The sequence below is a fragment of the Macrotis lagotis genome, chromosome 2, assembly GCF_037893015.1.
Source record: "Macrotis lagotis isolate mMagLag1 chromosome 2, bilby.v1.9.chrom.fasta, whole genome shotgun sequence".
Lineage (NCBI taxonomy): Eukaryota > Metazoa > Chordata > Mammalia > Peramelemorphia > Peramelidae > Macrotis > Macrotis lagotis.
This window is the reverse complement of record NC_133659.1, coordinates 287513575-287538418: the sequence shown is the minus strand read 5'-3', so window position 1 is coordinate 287538418 and position 24844 is coordinate 287513575.

Genomic DNA, 24844 nt, shown 5'->3' with positions numbered 1-24844 from the left:
GCCTATACGATATTATCTTTCTCTTGCCTCTTTGAACAGGGGATTCCCCATGTCTAGGACTCATGCTCCTTCTTTACTTTCGTCTCTTCATATCCAAACTCTTCAACTACTACCAAGATACAGTCTCCTGAATCTTTCTTATTCTCCCCTTCTAAGAGTTCATCACTAGCTAGCTCTTTAGGGTTTGTGAAACACTTTACATATATTTTATTTGATCCTAACAATAGCATTGTGCATGTTAATATTAATCTTGTTTTTACTAATGTAGAAACTAAAACTGAGAGATGTTAGAATGACTTGCCCAGTCATACAACTAGTAAGTGTCTGAGATTTGATTTGAATTCAGGTCTTCTTATCTATAAATTTAGTACCTTATCCACTATGCCATCTAGCTTACCTTAGGGTCCCTTCTCTTTGGTATTTTCTTCCTCTTGATATTATTTAGCACTACATTTCTTTTTAGGGTTTTTTTTTTTTTTGCAAGGCAAATGGGGTTAAGTAGCTTGCCCAAGGCCACACAGCTAGGTAAATCTTAAGTGTCTGAGGCTGGATTTGAACTCAGATACTCCTGAATCCAGGGCAGGTACTCTAGCCACTGTGCCACCTAGTCGCCCCTTGGCACTACGTTTCAATACTTCTTATTTACTGATCAGTAGGCATACTCTATCGCCCTAAATAGACTCTAAGTTTCTTGAAGGCAAAGACTTTGCCTTTGTAACCTCCACAGTGTAGCCTCCCCCCCCCAAGACATTGGGGTTAAGTAACTTGCCCAAGGTCACACAGCCAGGTAATTATTAAGTGTCTTAGGCTGGATTTGAACTCAGGTCCTCCTGACTCCAGGGTCAGTGCTCTATTCATTGTGTCCCCTAGTTGCCCCTATAGCGTAGCATCTTGCATCTTGTTCTGTTGGATTGAATACATTACCAATGGAGCCTCACAGGAAAAAACCAGAAAACAAGTCTTTATTAAGCACCACTGTGCTAAGTAAGCTCTTGTATCTGTTGACACAAATACCAGTACAAAGTACCTGCCATCAGGCTGCTTCCATTCTAATGAGGAAGTTAACACACAAAAAAATAAAAGTATAAAGACTGACAACAGAGCATAACTAGAAAAGGAAATGGGTAGGTCATGGAGTAAGAAAGGATAACTGATGAAAAGGCCTGCATACTCTATCAGTTGCAGACTATAACCTATATCATATAATCTATTGTCATTGTCATTGTCAACTGATCAGGGGGAAAAACACCACACTGGGACAAGAAGGATGAGATGACATGGGATGGATGGTTTACTATTCACACCAGTACAGAGAGCAGAGATGTAACTAAGCTTCAAGGGAACTGATCTTTATTTACCCTAGGGTACTATATGCAAACTTACTGAATTTAGAGTCACCCAATTTAGAGGGTGCTAATTTCAGTAAAGAATGTAAGCCTGTTTAGCAAGAATAATTAAACTATCAGATGTCAAAATAGTCCCTCTTTCCTTTCTACCCATCCTCCTCCTCCTCCTCCTTTAACCTTCCCAGCAATGACATTCACACTGGTGTTATGAAGCCCCTGCCCTCTCAACTGAGGTCAGCTTTGAGCTATTTGTCTTGTGTGTGATTTGTGCTTATAACCCTGAGCATAAGCATTTACTAGATTTGGGAGAGAGTTCCCAGATAAATAAGCTCAACAGATCCACCAAAGTACAGACATATATCAGAGTTAGAATTGATGCAAAGATAAGTAAGTCCTTACCTTTATCTTAAGGAGTTTAGAGTTTCCTGTAGGAGTTTTTGACTTGTTTTGTGTCATGGACCTTTTAGATAGTTTGGTGAAATCTGCGGATCCTTTCTCAGAACAATAAAAGATATATATATATATATGAAATGATAAAGGAAGTCAAAATTTAGTTAATATATGCCCTAAAATCTATCTCTAAAGGGCTCCCATAGAATCAGTGTATGTGACCTTCAAATAATAGCATTCATTACACCCAATTTCTTCTTGTGTTACATGTATATAAAATGTGCAAATTTACATGAATAGAAGAGAAAATGCTAATTTTTTTTAGAACAGAAATAAGTATTGCCTTTTAGCTAGCAAATACTAGCTCCATTAGTGACACACATTAATGATTTGTGTCAGATTATTGGCTCTACTCTTTAATCACCTTTTGGAAATAACCCACCTCCCCCTTGAGTTTCAGATCCCTCTTGGTGAATCATATTGGTAAAACATAAAATTTGCACAAAAATATGGACCTTCTGAAAGGTCTGGGGATCCCAAGTTAAGAACTCCTGGACTAATAGGAGGTCTTATATCTATAAATTATTAGATATTCCAGGAAGAGTTTGGAATTGGGTCTTCCTAGAGCCTGATGATACTCTAATGTGGCCTCTCACAGAGTATAACTGGGCCCAGACATGCTGTTGGCACACATGATCTGGAATTTTGAAAATTAAATTCTAAAACTTTACCTAACCCCTGGAGATAATCGAGATGACTTTGATGTTGACCTGCATTTACCTAAAGTATTCCCCTTTGGATGCCTGTACTGGATACCAGAGCTGTAGTTGCTCAGGGAAGACACAAAACTAGAATCCTGACTCCCTCCTCCCATCCATGTCTGAAGAACTTCTGACCTGCCTAGGGCAAAACAGAGAGGAGAAAAGGTATTTCTTTTGGACCTTCCCTAACCTTGAGAGATCAGATTCCTGAGACAGAGCCACATATTACTTTAATCCTGAAACCTAGACATCCTATTTTACTACAGGAAATGGAGAAGGGACGGGTGGGTAGGGGCTCTAAATCTGAACTCCACCCACCTCCAGATCTATGAATAGATTTCAGGTGTGGGGTTCAGGAACTTGAATGGGGAAAATATTTCATCTTTATTTTATTGTCTTCTAACTAAATTTAGCATTTCCTTCAATTATGAATTAAACATGCGCGTGCACACACACACACACACACACACACACACACACACAAATATTATTATGAGTTGGGATTCCATAAGTCTCACCAAGGACCAAAGGGGGTTTTTTATTTAAAAAATGTCCATTTCAGGAAATTACAAAAGGGATTCTGGTGGGGAGAGACATGGAGAGGCAAAACACACACACACACACACACACACACACACACACACACACACACACGATGGACAAAGGAGGAAAGGAGATTGAAACATAACTTTATGACAGATGTCAAACGGGAAGTTAATAGCATTAACTCTTATTCAGAGAAAAGGGCAAACAAAGAAAACATGAGAGGCAAGGATATTCTCAGTTTCCTACCTTCCTATTGGGCACATGACTGGAAGGATAATGACCTATATAGGTGAGGGCTCATGATGTGGTGCTCTCAGAGGCAGCCGCTAATAGAGCAGCACTATCCAACCCTGCTCCTAAATAGGAAGTGATAGGAGCATATAGAGTTTCTGTTTCTGTGTTTACAGGTTACTTCACCAGAGCAAAACATACCTTGCTGTGTATGCCAGCATTTGCTGCTGTCTCATCCTCTCTCTCTTCCTCTCATCCCTCTCTGTGGTGGGTATTGCTCCTGTTCTTGCTGTGGCTTCAGCAACTAGGGAAATCGACCCACTTCTTCCAGTCAATCAATAAGTATTTATTAAGCTTATTAATAAGCTTACTAGATGCTAAGCTGGAGATGCTCTCCCCCCAAAACGAACCAAAAAACTAAGGCTGCCTTCAAGAAGCTTACAGTCTCATAGGTGAAGGTTACAAGCAAGCAGCTATAAAAAGACAAACTATATAGAAGATACACAGGAAATAGCTATGGAGAAAAAGTACTAGAATGAAGAGAGATTAGAAAAAAGCTTTCTGTATGTAGAAGGTGGGATGGATTTCAGGTGGATCTCAAGTGATTCCTTTTCCCTTTTTCCACCCCCCCCCTTTTTGATCCCTAATTCCCAAATCTTTTGATTCCTTTTATCACAAGGTCAAAAAGACCCTGGAGCATAGTCTCTGGACTCTTGGAGGTGGTTGCTTGTGATTTTCCCTGCTTCAGGGTGGAGTTTTCCAGGTTAGATTGTGTGTTGTAAGATTCTCAATTCTAAAGCTGACCTGGACAATGAACACTTGATCATTCTTATGCTGGAGCCTTTGGATAGATTTCAGGTGGCCTGTGAATTTGGATTTGAAAAATAAAATTACATCCATATTGTCACTAACCAGTTCCCTTTGCCATCATATATACTTTGGGTCTTGGAGGAGTATGTAGGCTTCACCAGATTGCCAAAGGGATCCATGACTCAAAAAAAGTATCCTCTGAGAAAAAGGGAAAAGAAAAGGAACCCCCAAGTTAGAAGTAGCTTGTACACTTCTTGAAATCAAGTATATGTCCACTGATTGGAAATTCCTAAACAAGTTGTGATAGATGAATTTGTAAAGGAATATTCTTCTGCTGGAAGAAACAATGAATATGATCAATGCAAAGTAGTATGGAAAGACTCAACATGAACTGATAAAGACTAAATTAAGCAAAGTTGAGAAAATTATGTACTCCAAATGCAACAATGGAAATGGAATAATCACAATAAAATAATCAAAAGTGAATGTTGCAAAATTACAAAAGAACAAGTATAGACCTAAAGAAAACAGATTCCCCCCCCCCGCCTCCATTCCATTCCTTTGCAAAGGTGGGGATCTGTGAATGTGGAACATTGTATATAGTGTCATATTTTGGTATTATTTTACAATATATTGATTTGTTTTCCTGATTTTTTCTTTTCTTTTTTATTAAACAAAAATGATAGTGCAGAGAGGCAAGAGTGCAACCCAGAATATGAAGGCAAGCCAATCAGAGGAAGGGAACAGAAGGTGGGCTGTATTTCTGTTATGAGAGATTCAGAAATGAAGAAACTGCATAAAACCACCTGTTTATCCCTAAAAGCTCCAAATGACTTGTCTTCTGAAATCAGAAATATCCTAAGGGAGCCACATTCTGATACAATCACATCAGGGTGTATTCAGGGTCAAGTACTGGCCTGAGAAGGCCTAGGTTTTATTCATACATTTGCCTCTTTCTCAATGTGTGATTTTGGGTAGTTATTTAAGTTTTCTAAACCTCAATTTCTTTATTTATAAAATGGGGGTAATCAAGTCCTACTGACTTTACAGGTTGTTGCAAGGATTAAATGAAATGTTATGTATGTAGATACTTAGTAAACTATAGATTTTTATAATGTCATCTTTATGTAATCTTTATTAAATACACTTTCTTTTTATTAAATAAAATTTATTGATGTCTTCTGTTTCTTATAATCATTATAGTTATCCCCTTATCCCTTCATAGTTATCTCTTCTCCTCCCCCTTCCAGAAGGCTGTCCAATATAACAAACAGAATTTTTAAAAGAGGAAAAAAAATCAGTACAACTGATAAATACATTGTAAAAAATCCCCAAACATATAATGTATAATACCTGTGGACCTCCTACCTTCACAAAGGGGTGGGTTAGTGGTCTCTTTTCATAGCTACTTATTTAAGACATGCTTGATTTTTATAACTTTGTTACATTCACTTTGGATCTTTTGGTGTATAGTTCTTTCCATTTATATTGTGGTTATTGTTTTTATCATTTTTGTTTTTTAGGTTTTTTGCAAGGCAAATGGGGTTAAGTGGCTTGCCCATGGCCACACAGCTAGGTAAGTATTAAGTGTCTGAGGTCGGTTTTGAACTCAGGTTTTCCTGACTCCAGGGCCGGTGCTTTATCTACTGTGCCACCTAGCTACCCCTGCAGGATGCTGAATATGCTTTCTGGAGGGCTGGTAAAGTGATAACTTCATCCCCCATTTTCCCAGGGCTGTATAGTTACTGTGGTCACAGGGTCAGATATCACAAACTACAAATCAAGTTTATGAGATGGAGACATAATGGCTTCCATCTCTGTATGTGCAAGCTTTAGCTTGACTTTTATTACTTAGAGTCAAAGATGAGGTTACTAGCCACAAAAATAGGGAAGTTGAAGGAAGGCAGGTTTTAGGAAAACGATGATGACTTTAATTTTGAGCCTGTTGAGTTTGAGCTTTCTGTAGGATATTCAGGCAGAGAAGATTACAATGCAGGATAATAGCATAGGGAAGATATCAAGAGATGGAGATAATTTGGTAGGTCTATGCATAAGCGTGGTGACTGAAGCCACTGTGAGTGAGTTAGATGGCAAAGTATAGAGTGAAAAGATGTCCAGTGACCAAACTTTGGGAGAGGGAGATGGTCCCACTTAGGGGGTGTGAAGAGATAGCCAAATTTTAGATTTCTTTGATTATAGGGAACTGCCTGGTTGTGAATTCTTTCTCTCTATGCAGGATGGAACCTTCTTTTTTTTTAGTTATAGTCTTAAAGCAGGGATTCTTAGCCTAGAGTTCATGGAAACCCAACTGTCTTTGGATAGGTTTTAGGACACTGAGACACTGGCTGGGGAAAAAAAAATTATACTAACTTTTTACTGAAACATAATTTCCTAACATTATGACTAAAATTATCTTTTAAGAAACTCATACATAGGCTTAAACATGCTGCCAGAGGAATCTAAGACACACAAAGAAGGTTAAGAACTTCAATTTTTAAGAATTACCTAGAGTACTGAGATATTAAGTGACTTGACCAGACTTGGAGGTGGATCTTGAGATCAAGTTTTCCTGGCTTAGAAAAATCAGGAAAACCAAAGGTAGAGAGAGCACTAAAGGAGGGGGCTAGTCAGGAATGTCAAATGGATTAGAAGGGTCAAGATATATGAGAATTTAGGGGCAGCTAGGTGGCTCAGTGGATAGAGCACCAGCCCTGGAGTCAGGAGTACCTGAGTCCAAATCAGGCCTCAGACACTTAATAATTACCTAGCTGTGTGGCCTTGGGCAAGCCACTTAACCCCACTACCTTGCAAAACAAACAAACCCCCCCCCTCCAAAAAATATATATGAGAATTTAAAAGAGGTCTTGGATTTTTAATTTAGGATGTCCCTGTTGATCTTGGAGAGATCCAATTCAGTGGGTCTGTGGAATGGTTGGGAGGGGAAAGGGAGGAATGAGGGTGACAATCTGTGGGATAACAACATGATGGGAAGACTTTTTAAGAAAGATTTGAAGATTAGGAGAATATGAGTAGAGCTAGTATAGAGGGAGGGATTGAAGATGGGAGAAGGGGTAGTTGATGAGGCTAGATGCTGAAGTCCCAGAGAAACAGCATAGATGACAGTTACAACCTGTGTTTGTGGGTAGTGAAATATCACTGAAATCAAGAAGAAAATATTCCAAGTAAGGAAATAGATTGAATATAATGTGACACATGTTGCACCATGACAAGAGAAATGAAGACTGAAAAAAGGTTTTTGGGTTTTAAAACAGCTTCTGAAGGAGTTGTCTCCAGAATCTGTGGATTATTGATTCATTAGAGCTGGGCAGGAAGAATCTATACTCCACTCAGGCCAAACCTCAGCCCCTGCAAGTCCTGTCTTTCCAGATATCCTCTCAAGTTGACTTAGTAGGATAGCTGCTTTTTTTTGACATTCTACATTCATTTTGAAACTATGTTTTATCTACTTGTGGAGAAAATTTGGAAAGCCTGGAATTTTCTGACCTACGCTGACATCTTCCCAGAATCCTCTAACATTTGAGAGAACTATGTCTATAGAATGTTAGGGGTATAGATTCAGAAAGAGAGAAAAAGCAGTAAGGAGCTCTCCTTCAAAAACTTGACATTGAAAAGAGGGAAAACCTCATTCTTGTCTGGAGGGCATGGCAGGGTGTAGTGAATATTGAAATCACCAAGAATAATGGTGAGAAACGAGATGTGGGTGGGGGGGCAGCTAGGTGGTACAGTGGATAAAGCACTGGCCCTTGGAGGCAGGAGGACCAGAATTCAAATTCAGCCTCAGACACTCAATAATTGCCTAGCTGTGTGACCTTGGACAAGTCACTCAAATCGCATTGCCTTAAATAAATAAAAAAATTTTTTAAAAAAGGAAATGAGATACAGAGGGCAGTAAGCTGGAGGTTGAATTCAAGGAATGTAGAAGTATGTTGTTTGGTTAAATAATAGTGAAATATTAAAGTAGCAAAACTTTGGAGAGGCTGGTATAACCATTTGGCAAAAAATTCAAAAGAGAAGTGGAGTGACTATGTTAGACTAATAGTTCAGAAATTGAATTGGAGAGCAAGAAACATTCTCCTCTTCCTTTCTCATTGAGGTGAGAGGATTTGGAGATGAGTCCCTGGATGGAAGAAGGCAGTGGGAAATATAGTGTCCTAGTTGAAATGCAGTTTCAGTGGAGGAAAGAAGACTGTGAAGGGGGCCCAGTGGAAGGGAGTAGTGATAGAATGGAGCAAGGGGGAATTGAAACAAGTTGAGTCCTCTTCCTACCTACTCATATTCCTCTTGAGGAATGACTAAGGGAAGGGCTTGTAGCAAAGTAAGGATAACAGATGAAGGAAGTAGTAGGTTGTTTTTGTCATTGTTATTATTATTTTTGGCCTTCATTTTTGAAGAGAACCAATCACATCCTGAGTGATGTACAGACTTGTCCATGAATTGGATTTAAGTGAGGCAGAGTTGCACAAAGTCACCTGAGTCATAGAAGTCCAGTGGCAAGAAAAAAGTCAGGCTGACTGATGATGACCTGTAATGCAGTGCAGGATCTTTTCATCTTTGATATCTGACCAAGTTTTAATTTCTCCATGGTGTTTGTTTCAGTTCCCTTTCTTGGCGATTGGAACAAACTTTCTCATTTGCTCATTCTGCCAGGAGCAGTCTTCACATGCTTGGGGTAATAATTTATAATGATTCTCCCTAATTCACCAATAGGTTTGAGATCTGTTGGTTATCTTCAACCTGATTTAGCCCATCTTCTGAGATTGGTTTGTCAGAGTATAGCTGCTAAGTGTGCTTACAGTTGCTTGGAACCAGAAGTTGAGAGTTGAGTGAACCAGGTAGCCACCAAAAGTGGGCAAGTAACCCTGAAAGGGCTTGGTAAGACTTCATACCAGAGACATTAGTCTTCTTGAATACCTCATACACCTTAAGGCAAATGTTAGGTATATGTTCAACAGTAGAGGAAGAGAGAGAAAAGGATAAAAAGACTATCTCTGGTTTGTTATTAGGGGAATTTAACTGGTGAATCCACCCCAACATTGTGAGTTGAATGTGAGGGTTCTCACAAAACTCCCTGATATTCTTTTAAAGGACTCTTCATATTCAACGTGATATGGGTGTTAGATTCTGGCTGGTCAGGGTAAGGGGACAGGGACTGACTGGTAGAATCAGAAGTTTCTGACCAACTTTTTTTTTTATTGTTATTTTATGATCTTGGGCATCTAAAGACATCATCCCACTGCAGTGATTTAAGAATATTGTGACAGTCTGCTTGTCCCCTACCAATAACTTCGATGAGAGTGCCCTCAATTCATATATTTTGTAAAAATGACCTTTACAAAAGTACTACTATGATGTTTTATTGTGGTGTGGAGGTGACAGGTTTTCCAAGATCAGTGGATCACAAACACTGGCAGGTGTTTCCATTCTGGAGAAGCTTTGAGAATGACCCTGGCAACAGAACCAGTCTATTTTCTGAGAATCAGCTTATTATGAAGATGAAGCTTTTTTTGTTCATGTCAATCTATCAAGAAAAGGAAAAAAAAAACTAATCCTCTATCTTGTGCGGCTTTTTTTTCTGATTCTTCAATGATAGTGGCAGAAGGTACAAAGAATCAAACTTGATTGTGGGTTGGTGCTCAAATTGTGAGATTCTTGTTCACTCATCAACAAGTGGGTAGAGGAATCAGTCATATCAATCTTGATGATCCAAATGAACATCAGCTTTGTGGAAGGATAGCTCATGGAATTCTCTTGAAGAGGCAAAAGGAGTTGGAAGAGTACTGGTGAGAGTGGCATGAAAAAGAGGCAGAGGATGCTAAGAATTACACAATTAAAGACACATCTAGTGGACTCCCTCCCATCCTCTCCCAGCTCCAGAGCAAAAGTTCAGGAGGACCAGGAGAGCAAAGTGAATGTGGAAGCTTGAATGGATGCAAATCTGCATTGCTAAAGAAAATTCCCAAACTGATGAGATCACAGATCTGTAGCAGTATTTGATTGTCTCTATTCCCATTTGATCAACCATCATCAAAGGATCATAGCTTAAGAGATCATCAAACACAATCCCTCTCATTTTATGGAGGGAACTGAAGCACAGAGAGGTGACTCTGACTTGCCCATTATCACTCAGCTACTAAGTGATCTAGTCAAGATTTGAACTCAGTCCTTCCTGACTCAGCTCATTAGTCTATGATATCTAGCTGGCTGTCAACTCTATCCCAGGTCATAGCTAAGAAAAGTTCTTGATCTCATTATCTTCTACTTTTCAAGGAGAGGGGAAAGGAGAAATGGGGGTAAGCATAGTACTATGCTCCATACTTTTTTGTGGGGCAAGGCAATTGTGGTTAAATGATTTGCCCAGGATCACAACGGGTGATCTACGTACTTTAAAAAAACATCTCATTTTATCCTCTCAACTATCCTGAAGGTCAGTGTTATTATCCCCATTTTTAGTGATAGGGAAACCGAGACAGAAGTCAAATGACTTGTCTAAAGTCATACAACTTGTCAGAGTTTAAACTCAAGTCTTCCTGACTCCAGAATCAGTCTTATGCATTATGCTATCTACCTCAAATTAATGCTGTAATCATTAATGTACAGGTGGTTTTAAAAAAAATGACCTTAATTTGTTGTCATTCATCCACTTGCCTTCTACTTTTTTGCTACTACAAAAAGTGCTGTTATAATAGATTTTTGCATATATATATATATATATATATATATATATATATATAATATTTCTGTCTTTTGACTACTTTGAAGTTTTATGTCCAATAGTTGTCACTGGACATGTACAGTTTAGTGATTTGTTTTTAAAGTAAAATTGCAAATTGTTTCCTAGAACAGCTGGACCAATTCACAGCTCTATCAGCACCCATTAGTATGCCATTTTCCTCCTCCTCCAACCTTTGCTATTTTTTGTCATCTTTGCCAATATCACGGTCTTCAGTTTTCCTCCAATCCAGGTTGTCTTCCTTTAATGTAGATTTCCTTATATCACAATCCTGCCTGCCCTGCTTGTGACCAAAGGAACCAATAAGTATTTTGGGTGGTATTCTTCAGGGTTTTGCCTTGTCCCAGGTATTGTGATGGAAGGTCATACATCTGTATATTTTTTATATTGTATATGCTCATATTATTTTGAACTTCTGTTTCATATGTTATCTGTATTACATAATTTAGGTAATTAAGCAAAATTACTCCACACAATGAACAAGTCTGATAACATTTTGCCCATTCCTACAATGTATAACATTAAGCTTCCTTCTTTTCATTTATAATGATTCAGTTGCTCATATTACTATTTGATTCTCTCTGTGAGTTCATACAGATTTTCCTGGGTTTCTCTGCTTTTTTCCTATTCACCATTTCTTATTATGCATTATCATCATATTACCACTGTTTCTTTAGTCATTTTCCACATGATGCGTACTCATGTTGTTTCCATTTCTCACTACCAAAAAAGGGCAGTTATTAATATTTTGGTACATATTATGCTTTTATTTCTATCTTAGGTCCTTCTTAAAACATATAAACTCTTTGCTAGATACTCCTCTCCCCCTTGGCTCCCACTTCTTTCTCTCTCTCTCTCTCTCTCTCTGGCTTCAATCCCAGATCTTTAGCTTTAGAATGCTTCTTGAAGCAGCATTTTGCTATTTTACTAAACAATTTGGACTTGGAAATACTGCAGTGTAGGATTGGGCAATGGGATGGTTAGTACGGTAGAAAATATGTACTCAGTCAGAGGACTTGAGTTCAAATCCTCATTTTTAATTCTCTTTTGTAAAGTCTTTTCCAAAACTTTCAAACTTACCCTTATCTAAACTTCCATAGCATTAAGAAACACAGTCTTACTGTCCTTCATTCCTGGAGAAGACTGTGACATCAGAGAGGTAATGTTATGACATGCACATGAATTAGAATTGAGTGAGGGAGTGCTGTGCAAAGTCCTATGGCCCTGGATTTGAGGCCATCAGAAATAAATGACTTAACCAAGGTCATACAGCTGGTAAGTATCACATTTTGGAGGTAAAATTTGAACCTAAGTCCTCTTGACTCCAGGGCCAGTTCTCTATCCACTGTGTCACCCAGCTGCCCTACTCTTGTATGACCTAGATAGCCCAGTGGAGAGAGTACTAGACCCTGACTATAAGTTTCTTGAGACTGGACACTATCTTTTACCTTTCTTTGTATCCCCCAATGCTTAGTATAGTGTCTGGCATATAGAAGTCATCTGACTGATTGAAAACTTGAGTTCAAATCACTTTGGCTTTATGTACTTTTATTTCTTTTTTTTTTTTTAACAAGGCAATGGAGTTAAAGAGACTTGTCTAAGGTCACACAACTAGGTAATTAAGTATCTGAAGTCAAATTTGAACTCAGGTCCTTCTGACTCCAGGGCCAGTACTCTATCCACTGAGCCTTCTTTCTTGGTCTATTAAAGGGAACTTGATACCAGCGTTACAGGGCTGTTCTGAGACTGAAATGAGATATGTGTAAAGTGCTTTACAAATCTTTAAATGCTATATAGAAATGTTGACTGATATATTGTTTTAGGTTTGTTCTTCTCAGTGGACCTTACCCTTGTTGTTTTAATCTATTAAAGCATACAGTAAATATATTGGGACTAGCTTCTTTTTTTCTTGAATAGGTATTTTTAATCCTTCTTGTGCCATGGACTCCTTTGGAAGATTGGGAAGCCTATTTGCCTTCTCAAAATAAAGTTTTTAAATATAGAAAATAAAATATATAGGATTACAAAGGAAACCAATTATATTCACATGCAGTTGTTAAAATATTTTTTAGAGTCAAGTTCAGGGATTCCAGATGATGAGCCCTTGCTAGGGAAATAATTTCTGACTACCCAGGATTAATGTTAACTGACAGTCTGGTTTAATGTTTGGCAAATTGTAGGAAAAATAAGATTGTACTCCAATAAATGAATAAATGAACCATTGTCCCTTTGCCCCTCCAGTTGACCTTGATTTCTGTTTGATCAGGTCAGGTCAAGCTGTATACTAACCCAGACTGTATACAGGAAAGCACTTTTCTTGCCTTCCCCCCACTCCCTCCCTTACTCTTTCAACAGAGTTTAAGGAGGGACTTCTTTGGAGGTTATTCTTAAAGGGTCAGAGAAGCATATATTTAGAGCAGAAAGAGACCAATCTAACCCTCCTTTATTTTACAGATTAAAAAAACGAAGGCAGGAGAGTTTAAGTGACTTGACAGGATCACACAGGTAATACTGTGAAGTATTACTCTGAGGAGGGCACAGGTTCTCCTGACTCCAAATCCAGTATTTGATACATTATATCAATAGACTCTGGATGAAGAATCCTTGTGAATCAATCTGGAAATGAAGTGCTCCATCTTCAAGCAAGAAATAGGGTTGGGTTTTGATTTGAGGGGAATTCCAGAAGTGACATTATCTAGTTGGCAGTTTTCCCTGGATGTTCCTCAAGGAGCAAGCTGTAGCTTGTGAATTTCCAGGTATTTCTCTGATCATCTTATCAACACCTATTTTAGCATGAATCTAGGAATGATGTAAGAATCCAAAAGTCCAAAGACTATCTTTTCAGGGCCTGTCTTCTCATGGAAGGAGACAGATTAAACTTGAAGAAAGCTCAGGAATCTGGAAAGGAGTTTCCTAAAATGATATCCCCTTCAATTCATTTATAATACAGGCTCTAATACAATCTTTCATTTGTGGTGGAATCCTGGATGGCAGAGTGAAGGCAGGAGGAAGACAACAGAAATTGAGCACACAGCTCTTTTCCAGTCCTAAAATTCTATAATTCTATGAAATGTCGTCTCCACAGCTCCCTGGGCCTCTTTTCCAAAATGCTGTCAGCACTACCATTTGGAAAATATTTTTCACCCTCCCTTTTGATTTCTTTATTCCTTAAAAAAATAAAAAAAAACACAAGGGGAAAAAAACACAACAAAAACAAGCCATCTGGTGTCAGATTCTCTCCTGGCACATTATAAAGGGTAGGACTAAAAATGTCCCTGGAAAAAATAAAAGCCTAAGCCATACCAGTACTCACATCTTTCTCTCTCTCTCTCTCTCTCTCTCTCTCTCTCTCTCTCTCTCTCTCTCTCCCCACACATTTTCTTCTTTCCTTTCTTTTCTCCTCTTTCTGTCTTCTCTTCCAATCTTTTCCCCTTTCTCCCCCTTCTTTCTCTCCCCTTTTCTCTTATAGCTTGTTTTCCCCTTCTCCTTTTTCCATTTTCTCTTCTCTCTCCCTTCTGTTTTCTTTCTTTTCTCTTCCATTTTCTTCTCCCTCCCTTCTGTTTTTTCTTTTCTTCTTTCTTTTCTCTTCCCTCTTCTCTCTTCTGTTTTTTTTTCCATTTTCTTCACTCTCCCTTTTGTTCATTTGTCTTTCCTTTTCTTCTCTTTCCCTTCTGGTTTCTTTTCCCTTTCCTTTTCTTCTCTCTCTCCCTTCTGTTTTCTGTCTTTTCTCCTCCCTTTTCTTCTCTCTTCCTTTTTCTTCTCCTTCCCTTGCTTTCTTTTCTCTTCCCTTTTCTTGTCTCTTCCTTCTGTTTTTCCTTCTTTTCTTTGCTCTTCCTTTCTTTTCTCTTCCATTCCCTTCTCTCTCTCTCTCTCTCTCTCTCTCTCTCTCTCTCTCTCTCTCTCTCTCTCTCTCTCTCTCTCCCTTTTTTTCCCTTTCTTCTCTCTTTATCCTCTACCTTGCTGTCTCTGTAGCCCCCCCCCCCCCCCCCCCCCCGCCCCGTCACCTTGCCAGCCAGTGTTGACTGCACTAGGGGGAATCTCGACTTATTTCCCGCCTCCCACTCTGCGGTTCATCGCCACCTTCTGACCCCAGTAGCCCCGAGAGTTTGTGGGGGAGACAGGGATGGACCCTGAGAGGGGGAGCGAGGACCGGAGGATGAGGAGGGAGGAGGGCAGAGGAAAGGAAGAGAAAGGAGAGGCCGGCAGGTCTGTTGACTCTACTTGGGGCTCGCTCCCCGCCGGCTCCCGGCTCCCCTCGGGCTGCCCCGAGTCGCTGTTTACTTTTGGTCTGGGTTTGCAGTGAGTTGCCCCTGGCGGCCCCCTCCCCCGGCCGCGCTGTAATCTCGGAGCCGTTTCCTCTCGCCGACCGTGGGCTCTGCATTCCTGAGCGTTGAGCAACAACTTTCCCTCCGACGCAGAGGGGCTGGGGCCAGCGGGGGCGGGCTGGGCCGGGGCCCCGTTTAGGGGCTCCCTCGGGGAGCCTGGGGCTCCCGAGGCCGGACCTAGCGGAGCCACTCCTAGATGAACTCCCTCCTCCCTCCTCCTCCTCCTCCTCCTCCTCCTCCTCCCGCAGCCCTGCAAACACACCCACAAGCTCACCCAAGACACTCAAACTTACAAGATAACACAGACGCGCAGAACACATGGACACACAACGTAAACACGTACAGATCTGTGCAGAAACATCACTGGCATGCAAGCACACAAATAAGCCACAGACGTGAGTCAAAGACACAAAAACACAGGAAGCACAAGGCACCCAGACGCCCCCCCCCCCCCAGACAGACGTAGAAGACTCACAAACTCAATCTTCCTTGGCAACTTCCTCCCCCTTCCTCCCCCTCCCCCCCGCAGTTGTACAAACTCAGATGGCTGGGCTTTGATTTCTAGAGAGAAACTGCCCACTCTTAGCCTGCTTAGGTCTGGGCCAGGTCTTAGCCAGTGGGAGGGACGTGACTCAGTGTCCTTGGGGGCTGCAGAGGAGAACAGGGTCTGGTAGGCGCCCAGTCAATGACCCATCTGCCACGACCCTGGAACTGAAAGTGCTTCCTGGAGAGTTGTACCCTGCCTGGAGAGCTGTTTAGGAAAATAGTTTAAGACCTTTGGGAGAAGCCACAGTGACTGACCCCCCCCTCCGTGGATGCTGAGTTTTTGGCTAATTTAGGAAGGCCCTGGGCTGTCTGTTCCGGAAACAGCTCAGGACAGTTTGTTGACTTGATTGGGACCTTTGGGGTTGAGGCTGGGGGCGAAGGATGAACTTGTGAGTCATTCTTCCCCCAGAAGGAGGGAGGTAAAACCTAGCAAAGACTAGATGGAAGTCTCTAAAGAACCCTAGTTGATGCTCAACTTGTGACCTCAATAGACATTTTTTTTGATGAAAAAACAATCAAATTAGAAGTATCAGAGTTGGAAGGAACCTCCTTACATACAGTAAGCTTTTAATAAATACCCATTGAACTGAACCCTTAGATTATAAACACCTTAAGGGTAGGGGCTGTGCCTTGCTCGTCTTTGAATCTTTTCCCCATCTGCCTAGAAATAGTAGATTCTAGGCAGTTAGGTGGCATAGTGGATAGAGCACTAGCCCTAGAGTCAGGAGAACCCGAGTTCAAATCCTACCTCATTCACTTAAGATTTACTGACTGTGTGATCTTGGACAAGTCATTTAACTCTGCCTCACATTTAGACCCATTTCCAGGAGTCCACTCCAGAGGATTAGCACAGTAGCCCCTCACTCAAATCCAATTCACTTGCTTGTCTTGGTATCAACTCCCTGATGTCACAGTCTTCAAACACGAAGGCAAATCATCAGAATAGCAGATGGAGTTGGAAGGGATCTTAGCCATCACTTGGTTCAGCATCCTCATTTGACATGGAAGAAACTGAGCCTTGGAGACAATTTAGTGAATTTATTTACCCAAACCTTAGGTCCCAAGTTCACCCACCTAGGGCATGTCACTTAACCCCATTGCCTTAAATAAATAAAATTTAAAAAAATACCCTCCCCATTGAATGTATTGAGAGAGAAATAATGTCCTTAAGGAAAAAAATAAAATATAAGAGATAGAAAATTACATAATAAGATACCAGTTTTTTTAAATTAGAGGTAATAGTCTTTGATCTTTGTTTAAACTCCACAATTCTTTCTTTAGATACAGATGGTATTCTCCGTTTCAGATACCCTAAAATTGTCCCTGTTTGTTGCACTGATGAATCCATTAAGGTTGATCCTCACCCCCAAGTTGCTGTTAGGGTGTACTATGTCCTTCTGGTTATGTTCCTCTCACTCAGCATCAGTTCATGAAAATCCAGGCTTCTCTGAATTTGTTAGATATTTTTAATATGAACTGTTATCTAACTATGTTTTCTTCATCTTGGATTTATGTAGTTGATTTTTTGAACTTTTTACATTTGTTCCTATTAAACAAATCAATTTAGATTCCACCCTTGTACTAATTATCAAGATCTTTTTACATCTCTATTCTTTCATTTAGTGCAGAAGTTCTTAATCTGGAGTCCATAGAACCCTAAGGATTCATGGATAGATTTACCAGGATGTGGTGGGGGTGGGAATGGGAATTCATGAATTCAAGATGAGGAAAAAATGACATCCTTTTTTCAATCTGTTTTTTAAAAAAATAATCCTAAGAATTTTGTTTTATGCATTTAGAAATGTTGTTCTGAGAAGGGGTCTAAAGATTTTGTCAGATTGGAACTCTGGCAGAAAAAGGCATAAAGAGCCCCTGTTGTAATAGTTATTCCCTTTTTCTTTGTGCCATCTATAGATTTGATAATCTATGCCTTCAACTAAGAACTTGATAAAGAATATTGAACAGAATAGTCAAAATCAGATCACCACTCCTTGGGATTAGTTGCTCAGCAGATTTTGAATCAACTTCACTCCATATTTCTTATGAGAATATTCTGAAAGGTTTTGTCAAATGCCTTGCTAAAATCAAAGTGCTGTATGTCTAGGTCATTCTCCTATGTGGGTGCCCTGTTAAAAGGAGATAAACTGAGTCTGGGAGATCCTGGGACTATTGTTTGGAACTATTCTTCACCAGTGTGGGTAGAAATAAGGGATTCTCAATTCAGGATCTTATTTGTACAAAATAACTACAATAGTTCAAAGAAGTACTTATACAAATTTATACATTTCAGTTAATTGATCAACAAACATGAATTGGCTGCCTAATAATGTAAAGCATTATGCTAGGTGCTGGGGATAAGAATATAAAAAAAAACAGTCCTTGTCTTCAAAGAATTTGAATTCTCTTAAAGGGAATACAGCTTTTATGGACAACAGAAGCAAGGAAAAAAAACTTTGATCTAGATGAGAGGTACTTTTCTCATGTAACACCACTATCAGTAAAGGTTTTGATCAACCCCTTCCAGTTATCATGTATCTTTTTTCATTTTTTTCTTCTCTTTAGTGCCCCATTCTTCTATAGAGGGACAAATGTTTGTGTGTGTATGTAAAATCATTCTATATCCTTTTTGGTACAGATAGTGTCCTCAATATTTCCTTTGTTGTTAAATTGGGTATTTATAGTAGTTAAAATGACTTAGTCAATCAAAATTATTCTTAAAACAATATTGTTCTTACTGTATACAATGTTCTCTTGATTCTACTTTTACTCTTCATTATTTAATGCAAGTCTTTCATACTTTTCTAAGTTCATAGAGTTTATTTATTTTTTTATGGAATAGTAGTATTCCATTACAATCATATATCACAACTTGTTCAGTCATTTCTCCAATTGGATCATACTCACAATTTACAGATATTTTTTTTAACCATAAAGTGAGCTGTTTAAAAATATGTTAGAACATAGAAGTTCTTTCCCTTTCCCCCTAATTATCTTGGAAAACAGAACTAATAGTGGTATTGCTGGATCAAAGGTTTTAGCAACTTAATAATTCTTTGGGCTCAATTCCAGATTGCTCTCCAAAATGGTTAGATCAGTTTACAATTCCACCAAATTGTGCAACAAATTAGACTATGAAAAAGGCATGAATACTAAAAGACACAATTAGTACTGGTCCACGGAGCAGGAGATATCTTTTCCAACTAAGGAGCTCCAACTCTGAGCTCACGCTTGAGTTGAATCCTGGAGTAACCTAATCTTTAAAGAAAGGAGCCAAGCTTTCTTTTATTGCCCCTGACTGTGACTTCACCCCTAAGTCCCAGGAAAAACCACTTTAACTTAGATTTGGAGCCTGTCTAAGGTCTATCTAGAAGAGGATTATTAAGCCCTTTCTAGAAAGATGCTCTTAGAAAGGTAGGACAGACATAGAACAACTATTTATTTTCTTCACCCAAAAGAAATATTTAACACAAAAGACTCATCCATCACACACTGACAAATATTTAAAATGTGATTTAGAAACTCTTATTATACTGTCTTGAGGGCTGATACTTAAAACATTGCCACAAGAAATTTATTGTTGAATTCCTGAATAACATTTTCACTTCTTCTCAGTTCTTATTTCTGAGCAGCTCCTTCAAAGTTCAAAGCTTTGGGCAAGACAGTGCATATTTTAGACTTATCTTTTTAGGAATGGTCATTCTCTGAAAAGGGTATAGTTACAGAAAAATCCTCTCCCTGTCAGTCAACTTCAATTGAAGAAACTCCTAAACTTCAAAGACAATCACTTCCCATAGTCCATCTTTCATGATCACTGTTCAGTCCTCAATGGTCAGGGAAAGAAGCATAGATTAATCCGGTGATCAGAGACTTGAGGTCTAATCTCAGGTTTATCTAGACAAGCCAGGACATAGACTCTTTTTGAAAAACTGTCCAAAATTTTTTTTAAAAATTTATTTTATTTTAGATCTGAATTCTCTGTCTCATCTCCTCCCCACAACTAAGAAAACAAAGAAAACAAATTACCTATTACAAACATCTATAATCAAACAAAACAAAGTCTTGTATTTGGAAGGAAGGAAACAAGCATTTACTAAGCATCTACTATGTCCTAGGAGCTTTATAAATATTATTTCATTTGATCCTCACAACTACCCTGGAAGGTAGGTACTGTTATTATCTCTATGTTACAGTGAAGGAAATTCAAGGCAGAAGTTAAATTATTTGGGCTTAAAGCCCAGCCCTCTATTTACTATGCCACTTAGCCATGCCCTTCCCTTCCCCCAAAATTTCAGTCTCTATTCTGAGTCCATCGTTTCTCTATTAGGAGGTGGGTGAATACTCTGGAATTGTGGCTAGTCATTTTGCTGATCAGATTTGGAAGTCTTTCAAAGTTGTGTTGTCATTATCTCATAAATTGTTCTCTTGATTCTGCATCAATTCATATAAATTTTCTCAAGTATCTAAGGTGGATTTGAATTTAGGTTTTCCTGACTCCAAGATCATCTCACTTCCTTGGGTAGGGAGAGATAGGATCCCACAATCATCCTAAAGTGATCCTTCACCTGGGAATATTTAATTTTTCAACTGCATGGGACAGTAGTTTTCAACAATCATTTTTTGCAAGGTTTTGAGATTCACATTTTTCTCCTTCCCTCCATTCCCACCCCCCCACCCCCTGACAGAAAGTAATCTAATATAGGTTATACATGTATAACTAGGTTAAACATAAATACATATTAATCATCTTGTGAAAGAAGTATCAAACCGAAATGGGAAAAACATTAGAGAGGAAAAAAACAACATAGTACATAAGATGACTTTTAAAAACTGAAGATCAGAAGCTTTGGTCTGCATTTAAACTCCACAGTTCCTTCTCTGGGTATGGATGGTATTTTCCATCACAAGTCTTTTAAAATTGTCTTTGATTATTGTACTGCTGAAATGAACAAGGCCAATCTTAGTTGATCTTCACCCAAAGTTTGTACAGTGTTCTTTTGGTTCTGCTTACTTGATTTAACATCAGCTACTCTGAAGTCCCATCTCTCATGATTTCTTATAGAACAATATTCACTTGGGAATATTAAACACATGATGATTCTCATGAGAACAAGAGATTTACAGATTACTCACATGCAGATGGCCTAGTTATCACTTTTGAATTGAACTGGGTGGGTTGGTCTTCCTGGCTCAATGGTCATTCATTTTTATTTATTTATTTATTTATTTGTTTGTTTGTTTGTTTGTTTGTTTATTTATTTGTTTATTTAATTTTTTTAGCTTTTGCTAGGCAATGGGGTTAAGTGGCTTGCCCAGGGCCACAGAGCTAGGTAATTATTAAGTGTCCGAGGCAGGATTTGGACTCAGGTCCTCCTAACTCCAGGGCCGGCACTCTATCCACTGTGCCACCTAGCTGCCCTGGTCATTCATTTTTTTATTACAGTTCCTTGTGATAGAAGAAGGAAGGCATTACTTCTCAGTGAGTTTTTTAGATATTAGTAGGGTGCCAGTGGAGCCCTCTTGTTCAGCCTATCCATCATCCCTCTTTTTTGCCACAGGATTACTTAGCATACAATTCTTTGATAGCATCCTTTACTCTTGTTCTTCTTAGGAGTTCTTCATTAGTGATATGTTGAGCCTGATAATTTATATTTGATAATGGAACAAGATGAGACACTTGGAGGCCGTTCAATAGTTAACAAAAGATTTACTTAGCCAGGGCAGGAGAACAATAGGCATTGATGAGATCTTGAATTGATTTAACTGAGTGCAGCTCTCTTGTCCTAATTGGCTGACTAGCCTCTTCCCTTCGTACCCTTGTGGTCCTTGACAGCCTGTCTACCTATGGTTAACTCTTAACTGTGACCCTTGTCAGGATCTCTTTATATCCTTGGAGTTCTCTGACTTCAGGCTTAATGATTTTTTTCCTCATTGTCTACCTACCCCAGATATTCCTGGACTGTCACTTTACTTTTTCTTTGACTTTTCCCTACCTCCTTGGTGCCAAATCATAATCACAGAGTTAGAACTGACCTTGTCCAAGTCTCTCATTTATTTATATTTTGTTCTAATTAATATTCAGATGTTTTGTTTTTATATTGTCTTCATTTCATACTATATCCTTCCCACAGAACCATCTCTTCTAACAAGGAATAAAAGAGTAGAGAAAAAAGTAGATCAGAAAAAATAAAGAACATACTAATAGTCTTCCATATATCTATAATTCCTACCACTGAAAAGAAGAGAGGGCAGTACATTTTCTCAATTAATCTCCTCAATTAATTATAATTCCAGTTCCAATTCCATCAGGGATTTCTAACTTCTGTGTGTGTGTGTGTGTGTGTGATGAAACACTTTGGTAGTCTGGTGAAAACTATGGACCTCTTCTCAGAATAATCTTTTTAAATATCCAAAATAAAGCATACAAGTTAAAAAGGAAACCAATTACATTGAAATGCAGTCATCAAAGAACTAAAAAAAAGTTCATGATTCCCTCATGAAGAATCCCTAACAACAAAAAAAAGAATCCCTGCAGTTATTCGATATGCTGCTTTTCTGGTTCTGCTTACTCTCATTGTATCAGTTCATGTAACATTCTTCCCATTACAGTTCTTTTCAAATCAGCTCTTCTCATATCTATCTTCTCATATCAATTTACAGATAAGGTGCACAGAAAGGACAGAACTTGCTCAAAGTCACATTGCAAGTTTGTGACAGACTAGATTTCAGGCTTCTTCCATTTCATTGTGCTTTTTATGATAACATGTTGCCTTCCTAAATAGATGTCTTCTCTGTGCTGGGAACTTTATTATTAATCAGGAGATTCTGCTTTTGGTGAAGTCTCATCCTCTTGGATCTTCAGAAGATATCTAGTTGTAGAAGCTCCCTGCTCAGCACCCTCCTCTCCCACCCACATTCCCCAATTCCAGTTTTCCTTAGGAGTTACTGATTCCTAGTTGTCTCCAGTCTGTAATGAATCAGAGGTGGTAATATGCATGTACCAGCCACAAAATGCAGGGATATTTCAGGCCTGATGGGCCTATTTCTGGCAGCTGTAGAATTAAAGTGCTAGTCTTTGGACTGCAGCTGCTACTAGGAGCCTTCAGAGATGTGTTTTTTTTTTTTTTTTAAGATGTGAATAAAGCTCCCAGCCCTTCAGCTCAGCTCAGTGGGGCTATTTATCTTGCTGCTGCCCTCATTGTACCTTTGGATTTGAAATTTTAGAGAATTCAGAAGAAGGAAACTCAGCAGGAAGTGTAAAGCATACCAAACACCCTGATGGCAGGGGTGGGGTGGAAGAGTGTCCTGATTTCTGTCTCAGAATCTTCATTTCTGTTCTGGGAACATGAAACCACTCAGAGGATGCTCCTTTGCCAGGAGCATTCCCTCTAAAATCTTTCTTCATGATGATACTCTCTACCATTGTACATTATGGTAACATATTGAGGAGGCTTCTGAAATCCTTATCTTTGGTTAGGGTCCTTAACTATGTTAACCTCACTGGGCTCAGTTTCCTTATTTGAAAAATAAAGGTGTTAGATTAGATGATCCATCCCTGAAATCCTTTTTTACTTGAAGCCAAGTATCTTATACCCCCTCTTGAGTTTTAAACTCAGCTAAGACATCACTGCTGATACTGAGATTATTTTTTTCTCCTCAATCCCTCCCCTGCATTCCTTTAATAGATGATGAAATATCAGTCTTCTTCATCACTTAATGAAAGACATCAAAATCAATTTGACTGCTCTCATAGATTTAGAGCTGGAAGAGAACTTAGAGATCATCTAGTACAATCCTTATTTTATATTTGAGGAAACTGTGTTTAGAGAGTTAAATGGGTCATATAGGTATGAAGTATAAAGCTGAGAGGTCAACCCAGGTCCTAAGCTTCTAAACTCACAATTTTATCCATTGTACATCATTCTACAAAACAAACCTTTTTAGTATCTTTATCTATTCTCCCTTCTCTTTTCCCTTTCATGGCTGACTCCTTCATCTGTGTATTCTATCCCTTCCCTTCTGAACTTCATTTCATCAATCATTTCTGTTCTTTATTTTCAGTCGCCTGTTGTCCTTGGGCTTCTTGCTTTCTACCTGCAAAATAATCCCTCAGATCTTCCCTAACCTGCAAAGCAAAACACTCCTCTGGGAAATTCTATGATTTGTGATTTTAACTTTTCTTTCCATTCACCATTACACTGGTAGGAGTCATCCACATGATGCCTCCATGTCACAATCTCCCACTCTGAATTCTTTGCAGTCTGGATTCTGCTAAAACTGCCCTCTCCAAGGTGACTAATCACCTCTTAATTACCAAATCCAATGGTGTTTTCTCAGAGATTTCCATCCTCAATTTTTCTAACACCTACACTGTTGACTCACTGAAACCCCATTCCCATCTTGCCTTTTGTAATCCTGAATGAAGTCTCCTGGTTCTCCTGTCTCAGTGACTGCTTCTTTTCTGTCTATTGCTTCTGATGACTCCTGTTCCTCTTCCTGCATCTCGAGAAAGAGACTTCCCGAAGGTTCCATTCTCATACCTTATCTCTTCTTTATTTGAACACTCCTTTAATGAGCTTATCCAGTTCTATGGCTTTAACTATTACTTTTCATTTCCCAGTCATATATTCAGTACAGATTCTTTTCTTAAACACAAGACTTGCGTTTCTGTGTATTCAACATCTTTATGCAGATACTGAGAAAACTCAGCAATTTTTTTGCTCCCCAAACCTAGCCTTCCTTCTGACTTTGTTCTCTCTATTCAAGTCATCATCATTCTTCCAATGGAATCCTCCAGTATTCTCAGCCCTAAATCCTGCCAATTCTACTCAAAATTAGTCTTAACTACATCATACATATTTACATTCCACTTCTGGCATTTATTTGTTCTCACCCAGGCTATTGTAGCAACTGTGTGAAAATGCTTACATTATCTATGTTATAGGGTTATTGTGGAGAAAGTACTTTGTAGCTCCTAAAACACAATATCTATTTGTTGAGTGCTTGCTATTTACGTGGTGTTGTACTAGGGAGAAGAATGGATCCAACGATAAATAATAAGGTAGGCCTCACTCTCAAAGAGCTTGCAAAGTCATAGGGGAGTTAAGAAAGAAATCAAAATGAAATTAAAAATAGAGTTGA